Source organism: Vicugna pacos, chromosome 25 (assembly GCF_048564905.1).
Source record: "Vicugna pacos chromosome 25, VicPac4, whole genome shotgun sequence".
In the NCBI taxonomy this organism is placed as follows: domain Eukaryota; kingdom Metazoa; phylum Chordata; class Mammalia; order Artiodactyla; family Camelidae; genus Vicugna; species Vicugna pacos.
In genome coordinates this window covers 18,096,193-18,114,467 of record NC_133011.1, presented here as the reverse complement: position 1 = coordinate 18,114,467, position 18,275 = coordinate 18,096,193, and positions in this window count along the sequence as shown.

Sequence of the window (18,275 nt, the reverse complement as noted above, 5' to 3'; positions counted from 1 at the left end):
GAGACCACTATATTTTTCCATTAAAATACCTTATTATTCAAAAGGCTTAAATTGTATTTATTAAAATTTCACTTACTCCAGACATAGTGATGCTTTCTGATTTATGCCCATTTGACCATTCATTGTGTGAAGTGCTTTCTCATTATACTCTTTCATCTAAAATATTCAACTAGCAAATTCTTAATTATCCTTAAATGCTATGGATAATTATACTTAAATAAGTACAGGGAATGTATTAACATGGGACACTGTTAAATACTTGTATTAAATGCTTAAACTTCTTCAGTGGATTTCCAGAGTCTAAAGAAAAAAGTCAAAATTCTTAAACCTAGCCTTTATATAGATCCATTCCCTCTGTCTAAACTTCAGCTTTACGACACTTTTCGAAGTCTTATTTCTTGGTAAATCTGCCTTCTAATTGAAGACTTTGTATGTGGCCTACATGTTTCAGAAAGTCTTCTCTGGCATTTGTAACTCAATTGTGTGCATTTCTGCCACAGCCTAAGTCATATTCTCTTGCTTTTGATTTTCCCCATATAAATAGGAAGTTCCACAAGAGCAAGCTCTGGACTCTATATTTAATCATTTAACATATGCATGTCACATACCTAACCAGCTACCACGATAGGTATTGGAGAGAGTTCATAGAAGTCAGATATGGATTCTGTCTTCACAGAGCTTATACTTTAGAAGAAAGACAATAAACAATACATATAGATTTAGTTATTTAGTCATAATTTCAATTAGTGTTAGGAAGGGGAAATGTCAGGACTTATACGTAGATATAAATTGGGTTAACAGAAAACAGCTTTGGTAATAGGACTATGTATTATAGTGAAGAAAGAAACTCACCATTGTTTCACTGTTAAACATCTGCCAGATGCTATGAACTGGGTGAGGTCCTGGGGAAATGGAGACAAATGGCATGTATTTTGTCTAATCCTGAAGACTCTGTCTTAAGGTAAGTCATAGTAACTCATTCTTGACATAAGATTAAACATGGTGTCCCAAATCATAAAGGTAAAAAGCAGCATGGCAGGATTTGAATAGAAGTCCCAGTGAATTCAGAAACCCAGCTCTTGACACCATACAGGCTACACTCTAGAAGACTACTATGCAGGTGCAGGAGAGGAGAATCTCATGTATCAATATTCCCTTGGGAGAGGCTTTCTTCCTGCCTATTCACTAGATCTTTAAAATTTTTTTTTTAATTTTTAGTTATACACTCTGGCTCCAGTCTTTAGGCCCAGATAAATATCTACTTTCAACAGCCTTTATTTATTACAAAAAAAGACTTGTATTCATAAAATGTAAGTAGCTTAATATCCAGACATCTTTTAATATAATTTATTATATCAATAACACGTTCAGTGCATTCCACATCAGATTTAAGCTTTCCCTAAAAAGAGCATATTTTTTACTATCTTACTTTTTAAATGTACAGCTAATATTAAGTATGTTCATTGTTGTGCAACAAACCTCCAGAACTTTTTCACCTTGAAAACTGAAACTGTATACCATTGAACAACTCCTCTTTCCAGCCTCCCAGCCCCTGACAACCATCCTATTTTCTGTTTTTATAAATTTGACTACTTTAGAAATTTCATTTTCCAGACTGTTTTGAAATGTGAATTTCATGCAAGATACTGGTGGACTGTAGCACAGTACCAAAAACATTTTTAAAAACGTGAGAAAAACAAACCTTAAATTATTCTGCATTTTCTATTGCAAAGTAATACATGAAAGAGTAAAACAAAATTAAAACAGTAGAGAAAGTTAATTAGGTAAATACAACCTCAGATCTATCTTCCATTAAAAAATGAAACAACATTTACAAAGCTTAACTGTTTCAACTTAACTTTCCACTTCCTTGTCTGTTTCCTACCCTTACCTAGGAGTCCCTTGAAGATTGGTGATCAATAAATGGAATAGACTTGAATCTGCGAGGTCAAAGTAGATAGAAATAATTCAATGCACTCTCCTCTTTGCTGCTGCATCTGATTTATTGTGATCCCATACTGGATATATTCTTCCCCAGTTAAGATGCAAAGGTACTTCCCCAAGTACCTTTGAGGACCTGAACTAAATCTGCAATATTCCTTCACTCCAGTACCTAGTTCTTTAAGATTCAATGAATCATGGAAATGAGATTCATCATGTTTGGATCTGAGTATTTCTGAGCCTCAATTTCACAACTATACAGTCATAACGACGATTCTGATTTCTATTTCTGATGTAAAGATTTTATTTTAATTAGGTGCAAAGGTAAATGGCTGCACTAGAGTCCATTAAGTTTGGTAATCTACATATTTTGACACATTCTGTGAAAGCTGATTCAATGTAGGATCAAAGACAGCAGCCAAATTATGTGGTAGGCTGAGGAGGGATGAGCAGCCATGAAATGAAGATAAAGAATGTAGACAATTTTATTCCGGTAGTTGAGAGGAAAGACAGAAAGAAAGTAGTACCTAGTAGGTGAAGTAAGTTAGTACCTAGTAGGTGATGTAAGTTGACAGAAAAGTTTTATTGCGGGGAAAGAATTATTTTCTTAATTGGGTATAAATGCAATCCCAGCTTGCGAAAAGTATCTTGACCTAGCAAGTTAAAGAAGGACTAGAGAAAAAAATAACTTAAGAGTGGTGATCTGAAATAGTATATAAAGGAAAATAGGACCATCATTGTACCTGGGACAACCTTACTATAAATGCTTATTTCCTTAACACTCTTAAAGGCCAAGAGTTGACTAGAAGTGTCTCAGATTCCACTCGCATTTCATTTAGACAACTGACTTGAGTCACATACTATAGTGAAGGATATTTTTAAGGACAGGTTTGGTTTAATTTCAGGAACTGGAAAAAAGCAATGTTTCTTTAATACAAGTTATCCTAAGTCCTTATAAAGAACCATCTGTGGATTTGTTCATTTAACTGATTAAGATTAGAGAAAATTTGATGATTCATGTGGGTATATATATTTTTAGATTCCAAAGCCTTTGTTTTGACAGAAGTGTTAGGTACTCAGCGCATGGTTCTTAATTTAAAAATAAACTTTCCTTTGGACCTTGGCCCTGTCCCTTACCCCTGTGGTTTTCTTGCTTCTTTTCAAGACTTCTGATCTAAAAATAAAGTTTTATATTAGTATTTTTTTTCTTAAAGATCTGGGATTTGCTAGAATGAAACGTTTACTTTGAATTTTTTATTTGCTGACAAGAACAGGTCACTGACATTCTTCTTGTGTTTGGGTATTAGACTAGGTATAACTAAGCAGTTTGGCAACTCCATCAATGAGTGCCTAAGTTAACACCACCATGCTCTCCACAGAGCTACTGCTTCCCTCTTCAACCCCCAAGCCCCAGTTTGGTCCTTGGGTGCAAAGAGGTAAGAGAATCACTTCCATTCTCAAGGTAGCATCATGACACAAATAGCTACTTTAGGCATGATCAGATTTCAGGTTGCTTAAAAAACAAAACAAAAAACAAAAACAAAAACAAAAACAAAAACAAAAACAAACAAAAAAGGGCTGAAGTACTCGACTCCCAGGTGAATAGTATCTATTCTGCAGAATTTCTTAAAGTTCTACAGAAGTCTTCTGCAAATATCTTATTGTCAAGACTAAGGTACACAGGTACAAATATTTGCAAAGTGCTGTTAACGTACTGAATACTGAAAGGCAATGTGCCTAGGCAAAATCTGGGGCTCTCTCACTGAGGAGGAAGTTTAGGACAGATACTGGAAAACAACTAATGGTCTCAGTTACAGTCCCTGTGTTGACATACATTATTTTATAATTTTCTTCCTTATATTACCTCATTCTTATTATTGCAAACATTATGTAATTTCTATACTTGTTTTTAATTTATGTATTTGAGTAAATTATCTCATTCCTTTTCTAATCAACAGTTTTGGTAAGATCGACTTTTGTCTCTAAAGATATTTCTGTAAGTGACCCATAGTGTTCCACTGTGTTTATTCACATTTACTTTTCTTTGCTCTTAAGGACACACAACTAATTTTCACTCAGCTTTCAGCTCTAAGGTCTATGTAGAGAGCAATCTTATACAAGTTCCTTTTTGAAAGTATGCACGTATTTATCTGGTTTATACACTTGGAGTGTTTTCTTTGTTGTAGAAATTTCAAAGTATTTTGATACACTCTTGAATAGCTTAATTTATACTTCCTTCAGAAGTACATGAACATGCCTAGGCCCCTCTTTTCTATGCTTGATATATTACCTGATTTTTTTCATTGTTGCCCACCTGATGGTTTAAAGTAGAATCTCATTGTTTCTCTTTTATTGCTTTGTTTACTAGTAGTTTAAGCACCTCTTTCTGCCTTTGTTGTTCAGCCTTCCTCTGTTGGCAATTTCCTACTTATAGTCTTTGTGCCTTTTTTTCCTCTTGTATTCCGGACTTGCTATAATTAATTTTTGCATGTGATCCATGCATAGTCTAAATAATAATGTGCCAGTTTTTGATAGTTAATTTATATATTGATTTTGAAACAGTACCTTTAATACTGTTATGATCACCAGAATGTAAATATTCTATAATTTTCTCATTCATATTTTCTGTGTAACAAAACAAAGATACCTGAATTCTAAAAGGATGTATGTCCAAGAATGATTACAAACTTTTTCAACAGGAGCACTGTTTTTAAATTTTAACCAAGATTGTTGAAAGATGAAAGCATATTTTTGGATTATATTTATATAAAATATTGTGATATCTCAAGGAAAGAAAAAAATGAGAATTGATTGGATATAAGCAGAAAATCTTTATCTCCAAACCTGGCCAGGTTGCAGTTCAATCATTTCAGCAGTCATTTTTAATAACATAAACACTAATCTGCTGACACAATCTTTCTCAAGTGCTATCTCAGATATCTCCTGGACTAGGAGCTAGCATGTGAGCTGAGCAAATAATGTATATTGCACTGTGATTAAGTACCCATAAGTACAACTAACTCCTTTTAGAATTTGAGGACAGTGAATCACTCAGTGGGTCACCTCCTAGATCACAAACTGAAGTGACTAGCTACAACCATCTACTTTCTTCTCCCTTTTCAAATACCTAATCTCTGCCTATACTTGCCACCTTCTTCCTACTTTCCCCCTAGCCATCACTTGCTCCTTGTGTCATTGGATCCTTATTCTATAACAGGCTTTTTCATCTGGATGTGACTCCAGAGCATATTTAAGGGCAAACATGGAGAGATTCTTATTCATAGTAAATTCTAAAAGGTTTAACTGAATTGTACCAGGAAATAAATCTAACTGGGAAAAAGTTGGGGGGGTTGAAAAAATTAAATTTAGATTTAACCCTTTGCATAAAAAAGAAATCATATAAAAAGGAAATACAACCCGAGAAGGGAGAAGATATTTCAGATATATTATATAGATATATAATTTCTATCCTATTCACATATATATAAACAAACATACATTCTAAAATCAAAAGGAAAAAGACAGAATGGTTAGAAAATGGTAAAGACTTTGAAACTCAAAATTAACAGCAGAAAATCATATGAACTATAAAGCATAAAAAGATTCTCAACTACCACAGTGACACATACAACACAAATTAAAATGAGAAAATTGCAATTCATCCTCATTAAGTCAGGAAATACTAGAGATTCTAACACTAATCAGTCTTGGTAATTACATGTGTTATCCTGAAATGTATTCCATACTGGTGAGATGAGATGCAAATTCTGACAAACATTTAGAAATCTATTTGACACTATTTAATTTTTCATAATTTCCATGCACTATGACTTGAGAATCCTCTTTCTATGGAAATACCCAAGAGAAAATCTCAGATGTATGCACAATGAGACAGGGATAAGTATGCAGACTGAACCAGTGTTTGTAACAACAAAAACTAAAAGAAATTTAAGTTTCATCAGCTGGAGAACTCACAAATAAGCTCTGGTACATTTCTACCATCAAATACTACACACATGATAAAAATAAATGCACTTGAGCTACCTGGACTACTATCAATAACCTCAAAATCTTCACACCGGGGGGAAAGCAAAGTGAAATGTATGTAACATTTGTTACATCATTTGCTAAATTACAAAACATCTAAATAATTGAGTAAATATATATATTTGAATTAAACAGATATTAATAGGGGAAAACAATAAAATTCATATTATCTCTAGATTAGAAAAGAGGAAAATTGTATTACATAGGATTGTTGTGGTGAGTTGTCATATGTAGTTTTAACTTTTTAAAAAATATCTGAAGCAAATATGGTGAAAAACTGATCACTTTGTTCTATTATGGAACTATTTCACATTAAATAATACAAAGAGAATAAAATGACAGTGAATATATATACTTGTTAAGCTTAAGTAAGAACAAAGTGACAAAGAAAATACATTCATCCTGCATTGAATGCAATTTCAGGAGGCCAGTCTGACCTACTGTAATATCTATCCTGAAGAATCTGTGTGCAAATGAAGAATATGTATTCTGTTGCTGTTACATAGGAAGTTCTATATATGTCTGTTAGACCCATCTGGTCAAAAGTATATTTCAATTCCAATGTTTCTTGATGATTTTCTATCTGTATTATCTATTTATTGTTGAAAGTAGGTATACTTTGTGATGCTCTGTCACAGGAAGAGTCCTTTTCATCCACTGCTTCCTTTTCTTTCTATCCTATGAAACTCATCAGTGCTATGGCAATATATTCTTGTCTTTAACTTATTAAGTCTAGACAGGTTGCAGAGAAACAAAAGTGGAAGGGGTAACACATGACACAAAGGAAAATATTTCTGTGCACATATTTTGGCAATACTTATCAAATTAACATTATTTGATCAATTACTATATTTGAAATTTGTTAGATTTTACAGGCACGTAAAAAATGCAAATGCAAATACATTTCTTATACAACTGTATTAGAAAAGAATACAAAAGAAACCACCTAGAGTATAGAATATTAGACTCGTCTTTAAGAAGCATGAGGTAGATGGAGTGATAGCTCATGGCTGAATGAGTTGCTTACTGTGTCTCTCCCTTTCAATCTACAGTAAAATTATCATAACTCAACAAGGGTGCTTCTGCCCAACACACATGGATGCTGGACAATTCCACAAATCTGTACCTCTACAGTGGGTGGACTGGAACACATAGAGAAGGAATAACTGGGTCAAGAGGGGAAGTAGTGCCTGGGATCCTGGACCCTCAGAAGTGGCAGCCCCAGGGAACCTGGTAGAATCAGGAAAGGTAGCACATGCAACTCTGGTCTCCCAGCCACAGTGGCACCTGTGGCCATAGGAACCTGGGCAGCAGTGGCAGTGGGGTCTGATTCCAACCCTCCAGCCATGGAGATGCCCATGACTCTAGCCTGCACCCCACAGGGGTGATGTCCATGAACCTGACAACCCTACACATGGCAGAGGGACACATAAACCCAGCTACCACTCCTCCCACAGTGGTGAAGCCAATGACCAAAAAGACCCTCAGTGCAGTGGAGGCACGCACGATCCTGATGCCCCAGTTGGCAATGCCAGCAGTAGCAAGGCACTGACAATCCCAGAGGCATAAGCAGTGACTATTAGGGCACTGGGCAACACCTCTGACAAAGGTGGTAGAGGGAGGAAAGGGCCAATTCACCCACTAGGGTATAAGCAGAATTCTCAGCAAAAACTCCATAGGCCGGAGAAAGTGGAAAGACCCTCAAATATTAACAAGGTAAAAACTGTCATGTAGGTTCTGGCCAGCAGAAGTCCCACAGAGACGGAATGAATTACTCGAGACTCTGTGGAAAAAGTCAAGAGAGGGAGTCGGGAGCCAACTCCATGAGCCTCTCAGTTGAGCCTCTCAAACATTTACTGTGTACAAAGGATGGAATGCAGGAATTTAGAGAAAAACAGGATGGGATTGAGACTGCAGAAATCACAATGAGTGCAAAGGCTTTGTTTATCTTTAGAGAAGTCATAGGGAGAGGGGAACAAGATACATTCTTATAGATATGTTAAAGCAGACCACAAGACTAGCCAGTTCCTTGTTTTGGGGATCTAACAGCAGGCACACCCAGCGTTTATAGCTAAGGGCCTGGGTCATTGCTTTGCAAGGAGCAGAGTGCTATCTAAAACCTCAACTATGCAAGCAAGGTATTGTCTCTGCTCTTTGCAGCAAGGAAACCTGAGTGTAGATGCACAAGCGCCTGCTTGCAAGGCAGTTACTAAGCACATTTGTTCTTCTTTAAGGAGACAAGCAGCTGGGGTCTGGTTACAATTTGTTAACCCAATCATGGGCTCCCACATTGTTAGCCAAGACTGCTCTATTCAGCAAAGCACCTTTCAGATATGGAGAAATAAAGACTTTACCAGATAAACAAAAGCTGAGGGAGTTCATTACCACTAGATCTGCCTTGTAAAAAATATTCAAAGGACCTCTTCTATTTGAAATGAAAAGGCAAAAGTACACAAAACTATGAGTAGGGTAATAAACATACAGATTTAGAAAACTGCAGCTCTATATCAGAATAGGCTGTTAAATAATTATAGCATGAAGGTTAAAGAGGAAAAAGTAGTAAAAATAACTATAGCTACTTCAATTTGTTAACTTACAATATATAAAGGAATAATTTGAGATAAAACAAAAAGAGAAGAGGAAAAGGATGGAACTGTATAGGCAAATGAAGTTAAAATAGTCCTTTTTATTTTATCTATGAGATATTTTATACAATCTCATGGTAACCACAACACAAATCTAAAGCAGAGACACAAAACATAAAGAAGAAATCAAGAAAATCATAGAAAACTACCAAACTAGCATGGTAGATAAAAATAAAAGGATAAAAAAAATGATGATCTATAGCAACAAGAAAACAAAAGATAAAATGCACTAGTAAACTTCACTTATCAGTAATTATTCTAAATGTAAATGGGTTGAATTGACCAATCAAAAGAATGCATGGATAAAATATAAGACCCAACTATAAGCTGCCTCCAAGAGACTCAGCTCTAAAGACAAATTTGGCTCAAAGTGAAGGAATGGAAGTTGACACTCCAAACAAATGGTAGTCAAAAAAAAAAGAAGTTGTAGCCATACTCAAAGCAAACAAAACAGACTTCAAGACAAAAAAATTAACAGGAGACAAACACGGACTTTATATAATGATAAAGAGGCCAATTAAAGATGATGTAACTATTATATTACATATGCACCTAACATAGGAGCACCAATTATATATAAAGCAATTATTAGCAGAACTAAAGGGAGAAATTGATAGTAACATAGTAATAGTTGAGGACTTTAACAACTCACTTATCTCAATGAATAGATCACCCAGACTTTAAATAAGAAAACAGAGACATTAAAATAAAACACTAGATCAGATGAACTTAGATTTAGACAGATCATTCCATCCAAATGCAGCAGAATACACATTTTTTTCTTAAGAGCACATGGAACATTTTCAAGGATAAGCCATAGGTATCAATAAAACAAGTATCAATAAATTTAAGAAGACTGAAATATCACACATCTTTGTTGATCACAATGGCATGAAACTAGCAATTAAGTAAAAGAAAAAACTGGAAAAATCACAAATGTGTGGAGATTAAACACACTACTGAACACCTAATGGGTCAATGAACAAATCAAAGGAGAAATCAAAAAACACCTGAAGACAAAATAAAAACACAACAAACCAAAATCTATAGGATACAGCAATAGTGGCGCTCAGAGAGAAGTTAACAGCAATACAGGCCTACCTCAAGAAACAAAAATCTCACATAAGGCAAGATACAATAAACCTCCTAGAAGAAAATATAACAAAAAACGTATCTGACATACATTTCAAAAATGCTCTCCTAGGGCAGTCTACCCAAGCAATAGAAATAAAAGCAAGAATAAACAAATGGGACCTAATTAAACTTACAAGCTTCTGCACAGCAAAGGAAACCATAAGTAAAATAAAACGACAACCTACGAAATGGGAAAAAATTTTTGAAATGAAACCGATAAAGGCTTATTCTCCAGAATATATAAGTAATTCATACGACTTAAGAAAAAAACAAACAACCCAATCCAAAAATAGGCAAAAGGCCTAACAAGCAATTCTCCAAGGAAGAAATACAAATGATCAATAGGCACATGAAAAAATGCTCACTATCACTAATTAGCAGAGAAATGTAAATCAAAACTACAATGAGGTATCACCTCACACCAGTCAGAATGGCCATCATTCAAAAGTCCACAGATGACAAATGCTGGAGAGGCTGTGGAGAAAAGGGAACCCTCCTACACTGTTGGTGGGAATGCAGTTTGGTGCAGCCACTGTGGAAAACAGTATGGAGATTCCTCAAAAGACTAGGAATAGAGTTACCATATGACCCAGGAATCCCACTCCTGGGCATATATCCAGAAGGAATCCTACTTCAAAAAGACACCTGCACCCCAATGTTCATATCAGCACTATTTACAATAGCCAAGACATGGAAACAGTCTAAATGTCCATCAACAGATGACTGGATAAAGATGTGTTATATTTATCCAATGGAATACTATTCAGCCATAAAAACCAACAACATAACACCATTTGCAGCAACATAGATGTTCCTGGAGAATGTCATTCTAAGTGAAGTAAGCCAGAAAGAGAAAGAAAAATACCATATGAGATGGCTCATAGGTGGAATCTTAAAATAAATAAATAAATAAATAAATAAATAAATAAATAAATAAATAAATACAAAACAGAAACAAACTCATAGACATAGAATACAAACTTGTGGTTGCCAAGGGGGAGTGGGGTGGGAAGGGATAAACTGGGAGTTCAAAATCTGTATATGCTGACAGGCATATGTAGAATAGATAAACAAGATTATACTGTACAGCAGGGAAATATATACAAGATCTTGTGGTAGCTCACAGCGAAAAAAATGTGACAATGTTTATGTTCACGTATAACTGAAAATTGTGCTCTACACTGGAAATTGATACAACATTGTAAAATGACTATAACTCAATAAAAAAATGTTTAAAAAACAAATAAAAATTTCAAACAATATAAACTTACACATAAAGGAATTAGAAAAAGAACAAATAAAGCCCAAAGTCAGCAGAAGGAAGGAAGGAAACAATAAAAGATCAAAGTGGAAATAAGCATATTCATTGCAGCATTATTTAAAATAGCCAAGATATGGAACAATCTTAGGACCCATGGATGGACGCATGGACAAAGATGTAGTATATATTATTAGCAGAATACTTCTCAGTCATAAAAAAGATGAAATCTTTGTGACAATAATAGATGGACCTTGACTGTATTCTGCTAAGTGAAATAAGTCAGATGGAGAAAGACAAATATTGTAAGATTTCATTCATATGTGCAATTTAAAAAATAAATAAGTAAATGAACAGACTAAACCAAACGAAACCAAACAGATACATATAAGGAACAGAGTAGTGGTTATCAGAGGGGAAGAGTGGGGGAGAGTGAAATGGATAAAAGGGGTCAACCGTATGACAAATGGAAATTAAACTTTGTTGATGAGAATGCTATAGTGTACACAGAAGTCAAAACATGTCATACACGAGACATATAATGTTATAAACCAGTGTTACCTCAATTTAAAAAAACTACTCTACAATAAAGATTACGAGGTAAACACAGGTAAGATACAATTCTACAAACATGTTTACATTTCATTTTAATGCACAAGTAATCACGTCGAAAAATAGTATAGGTAGTAAAATTTGGGCAATGGTATCCTGTACTCTTTATATTCTTAGTTTTATTTGTGCATGTTATTCAGTAAACCTGAGTCATGCTGTAAAATCATTGAGGTTTAATACAAATACATACAAGTGCAAAGTCATAATGATGCATTCAGCTGATAACCACAAAGTGAACACATCTGTCACCACCGCTCAGCTTACTAACAAAACTACTAGCAGTACTTTAGAAACCTCCATCCTACTGATGCCCAATTACTACCCCTCTTCTCATCCCAGAAGTAGTAACTCATAACATGTGTTTGCCTTCTTTCATTACAGAAATTGAATCTTCATTATGTATCTTTTTGGGTCTAGCTACTTTTATACAGTTTTATTTGTGAGATAAATCCAATTTGCTATTTGGAGCTACAGGTCTTTTATTGCTGGGCAGTATTGCACTGCATGAGGAAATCTCAAATTATTGATCAATTCTACTATTCAGCACTATTTGGACTGTTTCCACAGTTTGGCTTTTAGAAACATGCTGCTGTGCACATTCTTGCATGTACTATTTGGACGCATACATACATATTTGGGGACTATGTATTTAGAAGTAAAATTGTTGGGTCATATTGTGTGCATAATGTTTAACCATTGAAATACTGCCAAAGCTTTCTCCAAAGCATGTTGTACATAAAAAATTATAGACCCATCAGCATTGCGAGAGTGTTCCCACTGCTCTACTTCCTCTTGTCATTTGGTATTGTCCCTCTTCAATTTTTGGCAACATGGTATGCATGTAGAGGTAGCTAACTGCTGTTTTGATGTGCATTTCCCTTATGAACTACTGAAGCTGGGCACCTTTTCACAAATGAATCAGTTTTGGATATGATCCTATGTAAAACTGCTATTCAAGTTCCCATGCCAATTTTTCTTTTGGGTTGTCTTTTTTATTTGTGGGAATTTGTTATATGTACTGCACATACATTGCCCCATATATGCATTGCTAATATAATTCTTATCGTTCATATTTCCTCAATAATTAAACATAATTACTTTAAGAATCATGTGTGAAAATTCAATTACTTGAATCCCTTATATAGGTCTGTTTCTATTGCCCAATGAGAAACACTCAGAGGAAAGTAGGGAAAGGTTCAATAGTAAAGCTCTGATTCTGGATCCCAAGGAGAGGTGAGTATTATAAAGAAATATAAACAAAGAGTAAAAAGATACAACAGTGGGATGCTTCTCACTTTTCAGATCGCAGATTTGAAAGGAAACAAAACATAACCAAAAATATGACTAAGTGGAGTTGGGCTGAGAGAGCCTTTCACTGGGACAATCCCATTTTGAATTATCCCGTCCACAGATCACACCCTCTTCCCCTGCCCCACATTGTGAAAATGAAATTACATTTCATTTTGATGGAATTGGGGTGAAGAAGGTACTTAGACATATAGTAAACACATTTATGGCTTAGTTTGCTACATTTTATCAAAGATCTGTGGAGGAAATTGGCAGGAAACAAAAGAAGTTAAGAAAAGAATATTATAAATATTTTTCAGCCTTTTTTTCCCCCAAGGGCTTCTGGACTTTGCTTGCCCATTGCATTTCCCATTGATCTGATCAAATAAGTGTAGTTAGAAATGAAGATAGATGTCTTACGTTTTTTTCCCCACTCTACTATTCATCACAACAATTTTGGAGAAATGAATGCCTTGGAGAGTCTAGAAATGACTCATTTTCCTAGCGTAATTTTGCCTGGATTGAGATTTAGGCAGCGTAATTACAGATAACTCTCCCTGTCCTCATCATTCCTCTTGCTGATATGGCCTGTCCAATACAGAGATTACAAAGAAGCATTATCAAAAGACATAGGATTTAAACAATCTCACAATATCTACTGTAAACTACGTGTCATGTCCAACAAAGTGATCGTCTGTGAAATTTTAGTTGCTGTAGCTCAGAACAGTTGTGTCTCAGGGTGATGAGTATTAGTTTCCTGCAGAAATATCTTAGTGGGTGTAAAGGACAAGCTATAGAAATAACTGAGTTTTCTTTTCAGACTTTTATGGATTTCACAGAAAAATGTATATATACACAGTTAATTTAGAGAAGTTTGAGAATTATAGAAAGATTAAGACAGGAATTGACATATCCTGTACCAGTTCCCTCATTAATATCTCTATTATTAGACTAAATCAGTATTACAACATTATTAATTAAAGTCTACACTTTATTCATATTTCCTTAGTTTTAGCTAATATCCTTTTTCTCTTAGGGTCTCATTTAGGATACCACATGACATACAGTAGTCTCCTCTTGACTATGATAGTTGCTGAGAATTTTCCTCGTTTCTGATGACCTTGATAGTTTGGTCAGATAGTCTGGACTGGAAGTCAGGTATTTTGTAGACTGTCTCTCAATTGGGGTGTGTCTCCTGATTTTCTCATGCTTAGACTGCAGTTTTATGTTCTTGACCACAGAAATACATTTCCATTTCCTTCACTGTATATCAACAGTACGTAGTAATAACCTGACCCAGCATTGTCGATGTTAACCTCAGTCACATGACTGAGGGGCCACATGACATGTTCCTCAGATTTCTCCACTGTAAAATGACTCTTCCTTCTGTCTACTTTGTAAGAAAGTCACTGTGTCTAGTTCACATACAAGCAATGGAGAATTATGCTCTACCTTTTAAAGGATGAAACAGCTACATAAATAATTTAGAATTCTTCTGCATGAAAAGTTTCTTCTACCTCATGTATTTATTCACTCACTGATTTCATTCAAATTGACTCATGGATATTTCATAGTAAGAATTCACTGCTAAATTTATTGATCAAAATGTTCCATCTTTGGATATTAGGAGTATTTTCAGTTGAGTCCTGGATCCTTTGTCATACTCCCACAATTGTGGGGGCAGGTGGTCTGTGTTCTGTGTGTGTTATTTTCTTTTGAGGACTTCATTATTTTCTCATTCTTGCAAGATGCTTCAAGTTTCTATTATGTACTTTCTGCCCTAGTTCCAGAATCAGCTATTTCTCAGGAGCACTGCTTCCTTTTATTAGAAACCAAGATCTGGGTTCTAGGAGCTAGGTATGCTAATTGTTACTGGAATATTGTTGCTTCCAGGCCCTCTCAACTGATAAAGAAAAGACATACGTGTAAACCAGCCATTGTATGTATGCATATCTGTAGATATTTCCACAGGTAAATGTCTATGTTACATAAAATATGAGTTCATACGACTAACTCCAACTCTAATTCATTGCCACAGGGGTCACTCTACTCTTGTTCCCTTGCTTATTTGTAACTTCCCACTTCAACAATGAGAAATCTGCTCCCACCATTCAACCTTGCATTTCTTTAATTGTTCGGTTCCAGTATATACAGAGAGCAGAATCAGAATTATTTCCTGTAGGAGTATGGATTGGCATCTCTCAGGTATATTAAAGTGCTATGCGTAACTTCTTTTACATTCCATCATTACCAGTTAATGAAGTTGTTTCACATCTGTAGGTTGTTTTGTCACATTCAGCATTCGATCCTGAAATATCCTAACCTTCTAGTTTGTATAATTTGTATTTATTAATGCTTACTCTTTGTGCTGTTAAGGACTATGGATTTTGACAAATCAAAGTATACAGAACAGTTTCACCGCCCTAAAAAATTCCCTGTGCTTCACCTATTTTATTCTTCCCTACTGCAGCCTGTAACCACTCACCTTTTTATCATGTTTTTTTCCACAGAATATTGTATTATTGGAATCATACAGTCCATACCCTCTTCTAACTGGCTTCTTAGAGCAATATGCATTAGGAATTCATCTGTCTCTTTTCATGGCTTGATAGCTCATTTATTATATTGTTGAATAATATTCTGTTGTATTATGTACCACAGGTTATCAATTCACTTACTAAAGGATATCTTAACTGCTTTTAGTAGTTGGTGATCATAAAGCAGCTGTAAGCATTAACATGCAGGTTTTTGTGTGGGTGCAAATCTTTAGATCAGTTGGGTTAATATATAGGAGCAAAACTGCTTTATCATATGTTTAGACTTGTGAGAAATTGCTAAATATTCTTCCAAATTGATTTATCATTGTTTATTACCACCAGCAACGAGTAAGACTTCGGTTGCTCTGCACCCTTGTCAGCAACAGTATTTACTGTGAGTTGAATTTTGACCTCGCAAATGAGAGTAGCTGGTGAAACTCATGACAAAAAAAAAAAAAAAAGCCATGTGGGTTAGAATCTATGAACATGATTTACACTGTGCTTACTGACTGGGTGGTCTTGTACAAAAGTGAATATATTTGTCTTGATTTATAAGGACACTGCAAGTATACTTATTAGTTCTTAGCCCATTATTGCTACATTTCTCACTCCTTGTTGCAGGGGAGGTGTGATTTAAACAGTTATCTTGATATTAAGGCACTTTGGAAACTGATCTTAACTGACCACAAATTGAATAAATCTGAATGTATTATCACAATTGGCATTGAAGCAAGGTTTGAGGGAAGTAAGTTCAGTTGGGGGATTTTATTTAAGGCAACAAAGATAGAAAAATCCTGCTCAAATAGCATCTCTAAATGAATTCAATTTGGATTATTGTAAAATATATTTACCAAATTATAAATGATGTCTTACTCTAACAGATTATCATGGGATTAGGAGCTTAAGAGAAGCAAATGTTCATTCCAAATTAGATATATGTAATGTGGGTAACTTTAGAGGTTTGTGTTATAAACTGATCAATGAAGCTTACCAAATCAGTGATTTCGTAAAATAAGGAGAGTTTCTAGAAGTTCCTTTTCTTATTCTGTAATACATTCGGATTGAAAGCAATTTAAAGTTGAACAGATGTACTGGTCAGTTTGGTTTACAGACAAGGACAGAGAAGAAAGTGTGTCGCTATTTCTGAAGGTGCCCTAAATATGGATTGGGCTGTGGATGTATTTAAAGCACTTGCTTAAGTACAAGTTGGATATTAGTCCATCCAGGTGTAGGAAAGTATCCTCGACACTGGTATTACTTCTGCGTTTGCACTTCCAATCAAATTCCACCTGACTGATTTGTTTGGTCCTTATATCATGGCCCTGATAAAATCTTTTTTGCTTCTTTTTTGCCTTTTGCCCTCTCTCTTATCTTCGTAACTTTACTTTCTGTTTAACTTAAGATTTTGCAATTAATTACATAAAAAAAAACTCTTGGAAACCCATGCAGTGATACGCTACAGTGACAATTCCAGTTAAAGGTTTGTTTTGCTAACTAGTACAGATAGATTGATATTGTTCTTGGACTTTGTAAGGCCAGCAGTTCCTGCTTTAGTACTCACTACAATGGCAAGTTTAATGCCTATACTTACAAACTATTTCATTAGTCTTTCCATTAGACAACAACCACCTTACCCCTTATCCATCATCAAGGTACATTAATGATTCAGGGCAGTTGCTGGAACTCTAGCCACGATGTCAAGTTTTCATATTGCAAGAAAAAAATCAGTAAAGGCCAAGGTGAAGTTCAAAGTGAATCACCTGCCTTTCAACACCCTTAAGGAAAGTGGCATACAACACTTACTGCTAAATCTTGTTAGAATTCTGTCACATGGCCCCATCTAGTTCCAAAAAGAAGCTACAGAATTTACTTGTTTAGCAACACAACAAGCTAAAAATTAAACTTCAGTCAGTAAGAAGGGATAGATATCTCCTTGATGTGTTTAATTTTCTTATTCAAATTTATATACAAACATAAAGATGCATAAAGTGATCTTGAAAGCTAAATGAATAGAGCACCATAAAAAAAACCTATCTATAAAATTTACACTGAGTATGTATTATATAGGATGTTTCAAATGTCCTCTCCCAAAGAAAATATTTATGTTCTGACTACTAAAATTCCTTGAAATCCATGACAGAAATATGAAAAATCCAACAGACAAGAAGGGTAAGGCTATGAATTGACAAAAGATGACTAGGTGACCAAAATACATCAAGAGATGCTCAAAATCACTGGTAGCCATAAAATGCAAATTAAAATAACATAGCCAAGATGGTATTTCTATAAAACTTATTTAGTGTTTATATATACAGTTGATTATGTAAGTGGTATTGTAATAAATATCTCACTTTTATGAACACAGAGTCTATAGGCTTTATTCATTTTAATCAAGATCATCTAGTTCATTGGTGCTGATTATTCCCTTGTCTCCCAGGTTGCTTCTGGATTAATGATTATAAATGATGCTGAAATTAAGTTATACATTTGTATAATTTCTGATAGTTTTGTACACAGCTGAGTGTTTGCTGCACCTATTCATGAATTTTATTTCAGTAAGTATATCTAATTTGCTTATATATTCCCACCATTAATGCACAAAAATTCATTTTTCCCTGCATCCTTGATATTGCCTGATATCTCACTTCGTGTGAATAGCATCCATAATTGCTTTTTTCCCTACCCTACCCTTGCTTTTGATTTCCTGGTGACTCATTTCATTCCCTCGAACACCAGTATTTGTAAGAGAACAGAGGTGAAAGTGTTTGGACTTATGCTATCATATTTTTCTTCTCTCTAGGATCTTGACTCAAG